This window comes from Triticum dicoccoides, chromosome 2A (assembly GCF_002162155.2).
Source record: "Triticum dicoccoides isolate Atlit2015 ecotype Zavitan chromosome 2A, WEW_v2.0, whole genome shotgun sequence".
NCBI classification, from domain to species: domain Eukaryota; kingdom Viridiplantae; phylum Streptophyta; class Magnoliopsida; order Poales; family Poaceae; genus Triticum; species Triticum dicoccoides.
The window spans coordinates 23640488-23652875 of record NC_041382.1 but is presented as its reverse complement, the minus strand read 5'-3'; positions in this window follow the sequence as shown (position 1 = coordinate 23652875).

Genomic DNA, 12388 nt, shown 5'->3' with positions numbered 1-12388 from the left:
GGCCGGGGCACGCGACGCGCGTCGGGGCAGGGCGACGAGCGGCGAGCGGCATCAGGCGAGGGCACGGCCGACGGCGAGCGGGCGGCGACGGTGACCTCGAGTGGCTAGGGGAGGCGACGGCGACGTCGGGACAGGGGCCGACGTCGAGGAGCAGCGCAGCAGCCTGGCGGCGTTGGAGAAGAATGGCGGGTAGGGGGAAACTTCCCAAGTGTTTGGTTATATAGGAAAGGCTTTGATCCTGGTTCATGGCAGAAAACAGGACCAATGCCCCCCTTTAGTCCCGGTTGGTGCCACCAACCGGGACCAAAGGCCTGCGCCTGCCAAAGCCGCGGTGCGATGGGATGTTTAGTCCCACCTCGCTAGCTGAGGAGCGGCCGCACCTGTTTATAAGCGCTGCCCCGCCATCTCCATCGAACTCCTCAGAACTGTAGGCCTCTGGGCCTAATCTCACACCGCTATACCTATGGGCCTGCTGGGCCTTCTGCGGGCCTGAATCTTGGCCCATGGATGGGCTTCTAGTCATATTCAGGATGTGGTGGCCCAGTAGGTGGCATTTTTTTACTATTTATTTTTTCATTTCTACTTAGAACTAAATACTTATAGTTTTTTAGTGATTTTTTCTTTTAGGTCACAAAATTATAAACTTTCTGTTAGTGCCATTAGTTTTAAAATTTGAATAGTTTAAATTTGATTTTTTAAAAATTTGTGTGAATCACTAGTTTATGAATAACTTTACTATAAAAATTGATTTTTGAGTCATTCTTTTTCCTGCTATTTAATATTATTGTGTTTTATCATTATACTCAATTTGGTAATTTTAGTTAGTCAAAACAAATATTATAGGCATTTTCTTCTTTTTTGCTATTTATTTTTTCATTTCTACTTAGAACAAAATACTTATAGTTTTTTAGTGGTTTCTTTTTTCTTTTAGGTCACAAAAATTATAAACTTTCTGTTAGCGCCATTTGTTTTCAAATTTGAAAACACTTTTTTTGTTTTTTTGCTTTTAGTGCCTATTTTTTTCCAGTTTTTTTGTTTTGTTTTCTGCATTATTTATTTTCTTTTGTTTTTGGCTTTATTTTTTAATTCTTTTTGCTTTTAGTTATAGAAAAATTATAAATTTTCTGTTAGTGCCATTAGTTTTCAAATTTGAAAACACTTTTTTAGTTTTTTAGTTTTCTTTTTGCTTTATTTATTTTATTTTGTTTCTACTTACAACAAAATACTTATTGTTGCTATTTTTATTTTTTTCAGTTTTTTTGTTTTGTTTTCTGTATTATTTATTTTCTTTTGTTTTTTGCTTTATTTTTTAATTCTTTTTGCTTTTAGGTCAGCAAAATTATAAACTTTCTGTTAGTGCTATTAGTTTTAGAAAAATTATAAACTTTCTGTTAGTGCCATTAGTTTTCAAATTTGAATAGTTAAAATTTTAATTCTTTGAAATTTGTGTGAATCACAAGTTTGTGATTAACTTTACTGAAAAAATGAACATAGATGCACCTATAGAGAAAATTCAACCTAAATTCATAGTTTTCAAATGAACTCTGAAAAAGTTGGCATAGCATACTCGTGTGTTACAAAGTTGGCATGGTATCATCATAATAGTTGCGGGAGAAAGTCTTAACTTTTTCTTCGCTTGTGTCATTTGCTTATTGCGCCATAACCATGGATAATCTTCATCATTTATCAGGATGCTTGGGTCAGCCTTGACATTGAAGTGAGGAATTTCATGGAACTTTTCATAATCTTCAGACATGTCTGTCTTGCTCTCCACTCCCAGGATATCCCTTTTTCCTGAAAGAACTATGTGGCACTTTGGCTCATTGTATGATGTATTTGCTTCCTTATCTTTTCTTTTTCTCGGTTTGGTAGATATGTCCTTCACATAGATAACCTGTGCCACATCATTGGCTAGGACGAATGGTCCGTCAGTGTACCCAAGATTTTTCAGATCCACTGTTGTCATTCCGTACTGTGGGTCTACCTGTACCCCGCCGCCTGACAGATTGACCCATTTGCACTTAAACAAAGGGACCTTAAAATCATGTCCGCAGTCAAGTTCCTATATGTCCAATATGTAACCATAATATGTGTCTTTCCGCTCTCGGTTGCTGCATCAAAGTGGACACCGCTGTTTTGGTTGGTGCTCTTTTGATCTTGGGCGATCGTGTAAAATGTATTCCCATTTATCTCGTATCCTTTGTAAGTCAATACAGTCAAAGATGGTCCCCTGTACAACAAGTACAGCTCATCACAAACAGTGTTGTCACCTCTGAGACGTGTTTCCAACGAACTGCTGAAAGTCCTGATGTGTTCACATGTAATCCAGTCGTCGCACTACTCTGGGTGTTTGGAGCGCAGACTGTTCTTGTGTTCATCGACATACGGGGTCACCAAGGTAGAGTTCTGTAGAACTGTGTAGTGTGCTTGAGACCAAGAATATCCGTCCCTGCATATTATTGAGTCACTTCCAAGAGTGCCTTTTCCAGTCAGTCTCCCCTCATACCGCAATTTAGGGAGACCTATCTTCTTAAGGCCAGGAATGAAGTCAACACAAAACCCGATAACATCCTCTGTTTGATGGCCCATGGAGATGCTTCCTTCTGGCCTAGTGTGGTTACAGACATATTTCTTTACGACTCCCATGAACCTCTCAAAGGGGAACATATTGTGTAGAAATACGGGCCCCAGGATGACAATCTCGTTGACTAGATGAAGTAGGACGTGCGTCATGATATTGAAGAAGGATGGTGGGAATACCAGCTCGAAACTGACAAGACATTGCGCCACATCACTCCTTAGCCTCGGTACGATTTCTGGATCGATCACCTTCTGAGAGATTGCATTGAGGAATGCACATAGCTTCACAATGGCTAATCGAACATTTTCCGGTAGAAGCCCCCTCAATGCAACCGGAAGCAGTTGCGTCATAATTACGTGGCAGTCATGAGACTTTAGGTTCTGAAAATTTTTCTCTGGCATATTTATTATTCCCTTTATATTCGACGAGAAGCCAGTCGTGACCTTCATACTGAGCAGGCATTCAAAGAAGATTTCTTTCTCTTCTTTCGTAAGAGCGTAGCTGGCAGGACCTTTATACTACTTCGGAGGCATGCTGTTGGGGATATAACTATTTATGTAAGCCACCCAAGAGGGGCCGGGTTACGCAAAGAGAAGCCCATCTGAAGCCCAAGACCAAGACGTGAAGATGGAGGTTCAATAAAGGGTCTAAAGGCCCACAGGCGATTTATGGCGCATGGTGATAAACCGCCATGAGGGCGTGACTTGTATTGTAAGGTAGAAGTAACTAGTCACCGAGCCGGACACTGTTTATGAGCCAGCCGGGACTCTGTAAGCCGTAGGGCGTCGACCCGTGTATATAAGGGGACGACCCGCTGGCGGCTTAGGGTAAGAGACAACAAATCGAGAACCAGGCATAGCGTATCTCACTCCCTGGTCATCGAAACCTCAAGCAATTCCAACCCAACTAGACGTGGGCCTTCCTTCACTGTAGGGGGCTGAACTAGTATAAACCTCGCGTGTCCTTTGTCCCGATTAACCCCTTCAAGCTTCCTAGCTGCGATGGCTCCACGATTAAGTCCTTGCAAGAGGACATCTGCCGTGACAATTCCACGACAGTTGGCATCCACCGTGGGGCCAGCGCACGGTGGATTTGAGTTCTTGAAGGGCAGCTTCGAAGGACTCAAGGGATACACAGTTGGCCGGATGACCAAGAGTCATCGCGGCAAGATCTACATCGACCACGAAGGCTGGGGCCCCGACGCCGGCTCAATTGAGTACGGGTACCGGGTCCCCTTTGGCGGAATTCACGTCTTCATCGGCCAGATTGGTGAGCCGGGCCCTGAGCTGGACAGCTGCACCGACCACGTCGAGACGGCTCAGCGTGCGACACCCGCCCGGGCTCAACCCGTCGTGAAGCGTGCCTTTGTGGGTTGCATCCACGGAGGTGAACTTCCTGAAGGATCTGAAGGTGATGGTGAGCCGGACGTTCTCTCTGACGGCGATTCGTCCGCCGGCTCAACAGATTCACTGTATCAAGTTCAAGATGGTGTGCTTGGGGGCTGTTCCGAAGGCAGCACTATTCCGGACCCCTCAGACTCGCCAAACTGGGCAGGAGTCTTCATAGCTGGTACTCAACCCGGCCAAAATTCTACGGCCTCAGCGGCGATAACGTCCGGGTTAGGAGCAGCCGGGGCAGGAGGCCCTGTGCGCTCACCGGCTCAGGTGCTGATGGATCTCATGGATAAGCTTACCGCCTTGTTAACTGTTACAGTCGTCCCTGCGAACCAATCTGAGCATGAGGCAGAGGTGGCACAGGTTCGCGATGAGATCGCTCGGGCCAAGGAAACCTTAGCAGCTGAAGATGCTAGATTAGCAACAGAGCGGGCGGCTTTAGACGTACGGGCGCAGCAACTTCAGGCAGAGGCCTTGCAGCTCACGTTGAGCTTGAATGCATCTAATGAGGTAATGAGGAGGAGACATCAGAAAACTCAATCCCGTTTACCTCAGACTTATGATCCTCGGAATCTCTTTGCTACACCCGGGGCCGGCCCAAGTAAGCCGCCAGGTCCAAATCAGTTTATGACATCCGGAGCCGGAGTCCCAGTCCAGCCTTCGGTGACGGCGCCTCTTCACGGCAATATGGCACCGCCCCATTACGTGCCAATACCACAGGGTCACTTCTCCAACCCCATGGAGAACTTAATCGCAGCATCCGCATGTTTGGCGGCTCTCCCAGTAGATGGTGATGATCCGACAGCGGTGGAAACCCGGAAGATCAGGGAACTTGTCCAAACAGCCCTGGCTCAGCAAGAGACCTACTCCTACAGCCGGGACATGATTCACGCAACTCCTCCGCCCTAGTTAGCTCTGCCTCATCAAAACCGAAGCCCGAGTTACAGTAGACACATGGAGTCAGAGGCCTTGTCAAGTAGCGCTCAGCGCCGGAACCAGCCCGGCGGGTATAACCCGGTTCAGGATCGGATACCTCAGGAGGACGAGCGGGCAGCTCAGCTAGTGGCTCAGCTAGCAGCCCAACATGACTCACCGGCTTACCCGACGACTTCCGTTGAGGCGGGTGTTGCTACTAGAACCGGAGGAGTTCCTTGTCTGATACCGGCTCTACATAATGTACGTCTGCCCAAGGATTTCAAGGGACCTCGAAAGTGCCGAATTATATGGCCGATTTATAGCCTGGGGCGTGGATTGAAAGTTACGAGATGGCCATGGAGCTGCTGGAGGTTAGCGATGAAGCGATGGCTAAATACTTCACCATGATGTTGGACGGAACGGCCCGTTCTTGGTTAAAGGGTTTGCCACCCAATTCCATTGGTTCATGGGCGGAGCTAAAGGCCCATTTCATCCAGAACTTCAAGGACACTTGCAAGCAGTCTATGTCGATTGTGGACCTGACAAATTGTAAGCAGGAGGAAGGTGAATCTACGACACATTGGGTACGCCGGGTCAAAGATATAATACATCCGTCTGACAAGATGGATGCCGGCTCAGCAGTTCTCATGCTGGAGAAGAATTATCGTTTTGAGCCTCTGTGATAGAAACTGGGGCGCCTTAAGCGTGATTGCAACGATATGGGGACGCTAATGGCGGCTTTAGTCAAGTATGCCAATTCTGGTAGTACCAAGGTTCCCGCGTCTGATGAGGAAAAGACAGGGAAGGGAAAGAAGAACGGCAATGGAAAGGGTCAGCAGCATAACCCGGCGAGTCAAGGAGGTAATAAGCGTAAGGTGGACGATAACCCGGAATTTGTGGCCAATGCACAGGGTAACAATTAGAAGCGCAAAGGAAAGCCACCTCGGTTTGGCGGGTCAGGCCCGTCTCTTGAGCAATTACTCAATGAGCCCTGCCCGAAACACGGCACCCGGGAACGACCAGCGACTCACTTATGGAAGGATTGCGCAATCATGAAGGGTTTCAAGAATTCTAGTACATTTGATGGCAATCAAGGCCTAGGCGGCGGCTCAGGAGCTGGCGGCTTTCATGGCCCGGGCGGCGGTTCAGGATCCGGCTTTCAGGGAAGCCAGGGTGGTTATAATCAACAACAGTCTGGTCAAGGAGGTCAGCAGCAGCAGCAGTCAGGTTATCAGAGTCATCCGAAACAGCTAAACAGTGGGCAGTATCACGTGTTCACCACAAGTTTGTGTAAACGTGATCAGAAAGTTCATAAGAGGGCTGTGAATTCTATTGAGCCGGCAGTCCCTCGTTACTTGAGGTGGTCGGAACAACCTATTGTCTGGAGCAGGGAGGATCACCCTCCCCGGGTTGATAATCCGGGTCAACTGGCCTTGGTAGTGGCACCACAGGTTGGTGGTTATAAATTTACTAAGGTGCTCATGGATGGAGGTAGCAGCATCAACATCCTCTATTACGAGACCTTTAGGCGCATGGGCTTAACTGACAAGAATTTAAAGACTTCCAACACTGTTTTCCATGGAGTGGTGCCTGGTAAATCGGCGTATCCTGTGGGTAAGATTGAGCTAGAGGTGGCCTTTGGAGACGAGCATGATTCTAGGGCAGAAAAGTTAACTTTTGAGGTGGTAAAAATCAAGAGTCCATATCACGCTTTGTTCGGGCGGCCGGCTTATGCCAAGTTCATGGCGTGGCCGTGTTATGTTTATTTACAGCTCAAGATGCCGGGTTACAAGGGTACCATCACCGTGCATGGAAGCTGAAAGGTGGCCCTGGAATGCGAAGAAGGCGATGCGGCTTATGCCGAGTCTGTCTGTGCAGCAGAGGAGCTCAAATTTTATCAAGATAATGTTGACCTGGCGGATATGACTTCTCTCAAGAAGCTGACTACGGAGCATGACCTGGCCATGAAGTTTAAATCGGCTGCAGAGACTAAGCTTGTTGATTTTACTCTGGGCGATTCATCTAAGCAATTCAGCATCAGTGCCAACTTGGATCCTAAATAGGAAAGCGCGCTCATTGAGTTCATCCGTGAGAACCGGGACATCTTTGCATGGAAACCTTCTGACATGCCGGGTGTACCGAGAGGACTCGCTGAGCACACTCTTAATATTGATCCGAAGTATAAGCCGGTCAGGCGGTTTCTGCGGCGATTCAATGAAGAGCGACGGAAAGCTATAGGAGAAGAGGTCGCCCGGCTCTTGGCGGCTGGGTTCATTGTCGAAGTTTTTCACCGGGAGTGGTTGGCTAACCCGGTGCTCGTACTCAAGAAAAACGGCACCTGGCGGATGTATGTTGATTACACGGACTTAAATAAGGCTTGTCCGGCTGATCCTTTTGCTCTCCCCCGTATTGATCAAATCATTGATGCTACGACAGGTTGTGCGCGTTTGAGCTTTTTGGATGCTTATTCTGGTTATCATCAGATCAAGATGGCAGTTAAGGACCAGGAGAAGACGGCTTTCATCACCCCATTTGGAGCCTTCTGCTATGTCTCTATGCCTTTTGGGCTCAAGAGTGCCCAGGTGACTTATCAACGGTGTGTACAGAATTGTCTCCACAATCAGATTGGGCGCAATGTTCATGCTTATGTGGATGACATAGTGGTGAAATCCAGAGAGGCGGAAACCTTGATATCTGATCTCAGAGAAACATTTGACAATCTCTGGGTTTACAAAATGATGCTTAACCCGGAGAAGTGTGTATTTGGTGTGCCTGCAGGCAAGCTTTTGGGATTCTTAGTCTCAAGTAGGGGCATCGAGGCTAATCCGGAGAAGATTAAGGCAATCACTTCTTTGGCTAAACCGGCATGTATCAATGATGTTCAGCGATTGGCGGGTCGTGTTGCCGCTTTAAGCCAGTTCATAAGCCGGTTAGGTGAGAAGGCCCTACTGCTGTACCAATTGATGAAGAAGGCAGACACCTTTGTCTGGAGTGATGCTGCTAATGCTGCTTTTGAGGATTTGAAGAGGCAGTTATCTGAGCCACCGGTTCTTGTGGCTCCCATTGACAAAGAGCCTTTGCTGTTATATGTGGCTGCTAATTCACGAGCCGTCAGTGTGGCAATTGTGGTAGAGCACAAGGAGGCTGGTAAGGAACATCCGGTTCAATGGCCGGTTTATTATGTCAGTGAGGTACTCATCGAGTCAAAACAAAGATATCCTCATTGGCAGAAACTTGTTTACGGGGTGTTCATGGCAAGCCGGAAGCTAAAGCAATACTTCCAAGGTCACCCTATCACTGTGGTAAGTTCTGCCCCCTTGGGAGACATTATTCAGAACAGAGAGGCTACATGACGAGTCGCTAAATGGGCCATCGAGCTCGGGCCTCATGGTCTGAAGTACGTACCGCGCACTGCCATTAAGTCTCAAGCTTTGGTGGATTTCATCAACGACTGGACAGAGCTAGAGGCACCTGAAGAGAAGCCCGATAACACTTATTGGATTATTCACTTTGATGGGTCCAGACAGTTGGAAGGCTCGGGGGCTGGAGTTGTACTAACTTCCCCTCGAGGTGACAAATTTTGTTATGTGCTCCGGCTTATGTTTCCTTGTGCTAACAATGCAGCTGAGTACGAGGCCCTGCTCCATGGTCTCCGGATGGCCAAAGAGATGAACTTGAGCCGGGTGAGATGCTTAGGAGACTCGGACCTTGTGGCTCAATAGGTGTTAGGCAAGTGGGATTCTAAAGATCCCCTCATGGCGGCTTACCATCGTGAAGTCAATGCTGTGGCTGGACATTTCAAGGGTTATGTAGTGGAACACATTGATCGAAGGAAGAATGAGGCGGCTGATGCCTTAAGCCGGCTGGGGTCTCAGCATAAGCCGGTGCCGCCTAACACCTTTCTTGATGTTTTGAATAATCCTTCTGTTAAGTTACCTACAGAGGAAGATCTGGCAATACCAGACCCAGAGGCACAACTGGTGGCGGCTCTCCACGTTATCCCAGATTGGACAGTGCCTTATTTGGCTTACATGACCCGGGGAGAGTTGCCTGAAGATGAGACCTTGGCAAGACAAATCGCCCGGCGGTCCAAGTCCATGACAATTGTCAATGGCGAGTTACATCATTACATCATCACTGGAGCGATTCAATGTTGCGTGTCACCTACAGAGGGTCAGGAGATCCTTCGTGAGATTCATGAAGGCGATTGTGGTCATCACGCTTGCTCAAAATCTCTTGTGGCCAAAGCTTTCCGTCACGGGTTTTATTGGCTGACGGCTCATGCTGATGCGGAAGACCTGGTCAGTAAATGTGACGGATGTCAGAAATTCTCACGACGAGCCCATGTGCCGGCTCAAGAATTGAGGATGATTCCAATTACCTGTCCGTTTGCAGTCTGGGGGCTTGATATGGTCGGGCCTTTCAAAAGGTCTAAAGATAAAAAGACTCACCTCTTGGTGGCGGTTGACAAGTTCACAAAGTGGGTGGAGGCGGAGCCAGTCAGTAAGTGTGATGCAACCACGGCGGTCCAGTTTATGAAAAAGGTGATTTTTCGCTTTGGTTTTCCACACATCATCATAACTGATAATGGAACTAACCTTTCCAAAGGAGCTATGGAAGAGTTCTGTCAACGAGAGCATATCCGGCTTGACGTTTCAGCTGTGGCTCACCCTCAATCTAATTGTCAAGCAGAACGAGCTAATCAAGAAATCTTGAGGGGTATCAAGCCCCGGCTCTTGGTCCCCTTGCAGCGGACGCCGGGTTGTTGGGTGGAGGAGTTACCTTCTGTACTCTGGAGCATCAATAGTACACCTAACAGATCTACGGGTTACACGCCTTTCTTTATGGTGTATGGAGCAGAGGCGGTCCTGCCAAGTGACATCCGTCATGACTCACCCCGTGTGGCGGCTTATGTTGAGGAAGACAACGAAAAAGCTCGGCAAGACGCACTTGACCTGTTGGATGAAGAGCGACATTTGGCAATAGCCCGCTCGGCGATTTACCAGCAAGACCTGCACCGCTACCACAGCCGCCGGGTTAAGTCCAGAACCTTTCAGGAAGGCGACTTAGTGCTCCGACTCATCCAGGATCAATCTGACATGCACAAGCTATCCCCTCCTTGGGTCATACTACCTTATCGACGTTCGGGAACACAAAGACTCACGTAAGTCGGAGGAGGAGACCCGTCGGCCGTGGAATATCGCTCATCTTCGGCCTTATTATACTTGAGCCGTCGGCTCTAATGTGTATATACTTATACTATGTATATTACATAAAGCAATAAAGCAGGACCTCTGTCCTTTTTTCCACTCCGAAAAATGTTTTATGTGTTTTCTTTGTCAGGTGGTGGAGATAACCAAGGAGAAGCGGATCATATCTGAATCCGGCTTTCCTTTGGTCCGGTTTATGATCATATCTGAATCTAGCCGTGATCACTTGGGGGCTTCCTGTTCAAACATAGGTCGTATTCAAACCAAAGAGAACATAGCTGTTGATACCCACTTGATCGGCATACTGCCAAACCCAATTGGGGGCTTCTTGATCATATTTGAATCATAGCTTAACCCATTTTGGGTCTGACGTGGATCGTATTCGAATCAGCATCATTAAACAACTCTTATGGTCACTTGGGGGCTTCCTGTTCAAACATAGGTCGTATTCGAACCAAAGAGAACATACTTGTCGATACCCACTTGATCGGCATCGCCACAGCCACTGGGGGCTAACAGATCGTATCCGAATCTTAGCTCAACCCCTTTGGAATGGTTCACTGATCGTATTCGAATCAGAAACCCTTGAAATTTTTTCATCATATTTTACAAGTGTCAACATTGGATATCTTGTGATCCTCTTGAAAATACAATGGAATACATTACAATCCTCCAGGATTAATATTGGTTACATCAGGTTGTTAAGTACCAGGTGAACTTGTATGTGCCAATTTTCAGGAGTTAAACTTACCCTCGGGGGTTGGTTTATATAAGCCGGAAAAGCAGCCGTAAGCATCACAGGGCAATGCAAGGTATTTCTGCAAAGGACATAACAGATTCATATAAACTACAAAGTGCATAGTGACGGCGGCTTGTGCAAATATTAAGGGCCATAAGCATGCGCAAAGGCATAGCAAAACTCAAGGTATTTTTTACTCTGTTACAAGACTCCCCGAGTCTGAATGATGCGGCATTGTTTTTCTACAACGACATAAGCAGGTGGCGCCTGACAATCTACTCTTGGGGTTGATTTGAAGCCTCCGGGTTATCCTTCTCCGTCTCTCCGCCGGCTGCTTTGTCCTGGAAGGATGATGAGGCCCAGTCAATGCCACTCAATGCCTCAAACTCAGCTTCATCATCTATTAAACCGGTTGGGTCGACTTCAGGAGCAAAGGTGTGCTTACGGGTTGGAGGGATCAAGCTGACATTGTCATAATGCGGCGTGGGGATTCTCCGATTCTCCTTGTCATAACCCGACTGACACTTGGTGAGGTCAGTGTCGTTCCCAATAAGAGTAGCCACCGGACGTATATCCTTCACATAGGCGGTGAAATCCTTATCATTAAACACGGTGCCATCTTCCTTTAAACTTGGATACCCAAGAGCAATATCAGCGGGGTCTAGTTCTGGAAGCCACGCCTTGGCCCGGCTCAATGCGGCAATAGCTCCGGCTCTTGCAGATGCTCGTCTTAACTCTTGGATTCGCTGAGGTAGCACAGAAAGCCGCTTCAACACATCTTGCAGGAGATAGGGAACATCGTTTGATAAAGCCACAACGGCCAGAGCACGTTGTGACCCGGTGTAGAGTTGTTCCACCAGAGTATAAACTGCCTTCAGCTTGATCACCATGTTCTGCTTGAGATTTGTGCTCCTAGGGCCTGTGTTATTAAGCATAAGGTTAGTCAGAGGAAACAACTGAAATGGTCATTTAAGGTTTGAGTAAGTCACTCACCAAAGATTGATGAGACCATTCGAGATATCTGGTGCTTTAAGTCGGATAGTTCGGCCGTTGCTTCCGCAAGCGATGCCTCTGCTGTCTCGGCCCGAGTCACCAGTGCGGCCTTTTCATCAGCCCAAATTTTCTTCTCTGATTCAAAATTTTTCTTCAGCTTCTCTTGTTCAGAGACGCTGAATTTAAATTTGGAGTTAGCCTTTTGAGTTTCAATCTCCTGGGCTGCCACGCGGTTCTTCTGGTCAACAATCTCTGATTCAAATTGACTTATGATGGCTTGCATTACGGTAAATAATATTAAGTCCCAAGCACTTTGCAAGCAAAGGTACTTGACACTTGGGGGCTAATTTATACTAAAGAACTTTCAATTACTATTCCGGCTCATGGAAATTAAGTCCCAAGCACTTTGCAAGCAAAGATGTTTGGCACTTGGGGGCTAATGTGTATCGCAAGTGCTACAACCGGGTTAAATGTCTTTTTCCTAAGCCGGATAAGCAGTGCTAGGCAATTTTCTAAAGTCTACAACATATTTACTTATAAGCAATAGACTTGGGGG